The sequence below is a fragment of the Schistocerca nitens genome, chromosome 7, assembly GCF_023898315.1.
Source record: "Schistocerca nitens isolate TAMUIC-IGC-003100 chromosome 7, iqSchNite1.1, whole genome shotgun sequence".
Lineage (NCBI taxonomy): Eukaryota > Metazoa > Arthropoda > Insecta > Orthoptera > Acrididae > Schistocerca > Schistocerca nitens.
The window spans coordinates 309,235,120-309,237,619 of NC_064620.1; positions in this window are offsets into that span (position 1 = coordinate 309,235,120).

Below are 2,500 nucleotides of genomic sequence, written 5' to 3' on the forward strand. Positions count from 1 at the left end.
GTCGCGGTAGTACGCCGTAGTATCGGCAGAGTTGTACGCAATAGACGGCAGCAATAAATACATGCCATAGAAAGAAGGGGAGAACGGTGGCAGCACACCGACGTATGTGACATACGACAGCGCCATCTGTGAAATAGCCAGGCCACTAGGGCGTCTATTTGGGGACGCCGTTGACAATGCCACCCACAGGCACAGGAAAGCCATCTCTCGGAATGTGACCAAACTACATTGACATCGAGCCCAGAACCGACGCCGCCATCTACAGGAATGCAATGACACCACGCCAACCATAGTGCCAAAACACAGCATCGCCATCGCCATCGCCATCTATGAAAACACGACGAAACCACATGCAATAGCCCCATCTACGCGCATCCGACAGCACTACAACCACCATGTCGATCGCACCACAAAAACAATACCGCCATCTATGCGACGCCAAGCTGACTACGACGGCGATGGGCCCCACAGTACCCGTTTCCAGATCCCACCCACAAAGCCTGCATCCACTGTCCACCACAAGAGCACCAACGCCAGTCCCTGCGCCGCACGACGTCGTCCACCGACAATCACGCCACCCGCCCCCGTACGTGCCTCACCCCACCTGCCCAACTCGCAACTCCAGCGGATGAACGGCGGACTCTTCTCGCAGTCGTAAGTTGCAATCCACACCTATATCGTCCGTTTCATGAAGAGTTTTATATCCCTCATCTCCTAGCGCCTGGCAGATCCTCTGTGTTGCTCTTCATCAGTGTGCCACATCAGTGTTGTTTCGTGCTGTTTCTCGTGTGCGTCAAGAGGTGTGATTTTAATTGTGTCCTGCCTTGAGGTTCGCCGTCAGTGTTACATTATGTGCTATGCCTTACGTCGCTACCTTTATGCTCCAGTCATACTGTGCCTCGTGTTCTTTTAACCGTCGCAGTGTGTGGCTTTTTGTGTGTGCTACCTTTAAACAGTTTTTTATCTCCATTTTAGTCTCCCCGTTTTTTTTTTTTTTTTTTTTTTTTTTTTTTTTTTTTATATCTATGTTCACCTTATTCTCTCCTTTGCTGTTTTTAACTGTCTTCTGTTGTTTTGTTCTATGTCTTTCGGCTGAAGAGCAGCGCCTATGCTGCTGCCAGCCCGCCCCGATGGGGAATTGAAATACAATAAAGGAAAAAAAAAAAAAAAAAAAAAAAAAAAAAGAGTTTTATCCAAGATGCGAAATTCCCGCTGTCCCTACACATGCTCTAAGTCTGTGCGCGATTGCGTGCTCACAGTACAGATTCCGATGCTGAGCGATCAGCTAGGAAGCGCCCCAACCATGTCCGTCCCAATGGGCGTTGCACTCGCAGTCGCAAAGACTCTGGCAATGGCTAAAAGCACTCTGCAATATATTACGCAGACGGGTAATGACGGTCCGAGCGCCCACAGGCAGGGCGTAGCGTATCCCACCTGCAGACATGTGACGTTGTCACACGACCAGTTGTCACTAATCGACTCATTGCTGATAATCATATACCATACACCGGGGAAAGCTGCCGCAAGCGGTAGCTACGTAGTGCAGTTGCACCTCTACTACTGTACAGAGATAGAACACCACGTGCCTGCAACCAGATTAAACTGATACATGGCGCTGATTACTAATAGATGCAGAGCCATCGGAATATAGATGACATACGACATCCAACTGTCCCTATACATGCTGACAGTCGATGCACACAATGTGAACTACACGTCACCCAGATACTCTATCACACACTACTCTCTGGCTGTAACCGACACACACATTATCTACGCACCGGCATGGAACAACGTCCAGTGCATCCTCTCCGCCACATTACACCATTCACACTATGATAACAAAACCAGGACGTCCACCCCAAAAACAGAATATCTCACTCTTCCAACAACCATCATTACTCAGATAAGCCACCAACACTGACACATGTCCTACACAGGGGTGCAACCAACACCACCACACTGGCTTGTGTCACAGCATAGAAACAATGGCAGGAATGAAAGACACAGGTCTGCCACTCACTTGCCACACCCACAGAACCGGCGCGCCACCCCCCCTGAGCCAAAGGTGCATCTTGACGTGACACATCTCAGGGTGCCTCAAGCGTCCACTTACCATCATCACTATGAACGAACCTCGTCCCCTCCCCCCTCATACACCATCCCTTAACCTAACCTATGTTGCGCCTTAACCTAACCTATGTTGCGCCTTAACCTAACCTATGTTGCGCCTTAACCTAACCTATGTTGCGCCTTAACCTAACCTATGTTGCGCCTTAACCTAACCTATGTTGCGCCTTAACCTAACCTATGTTGCGCCTTAACCTAACCTATGTTGCGCCTTAACCTAACCTATGTTGCGCCTTAACCTAACCTATGTTGCGCCTTAACCTAACCTATGTTGCGCCTTAACCTAACCTATGTTGCGCCTTAACCTAACCTATGTTGGGCCTTAACCTAACCTATGTTGGGCCTTAACCTAACCTATGTTGGGCCTTAA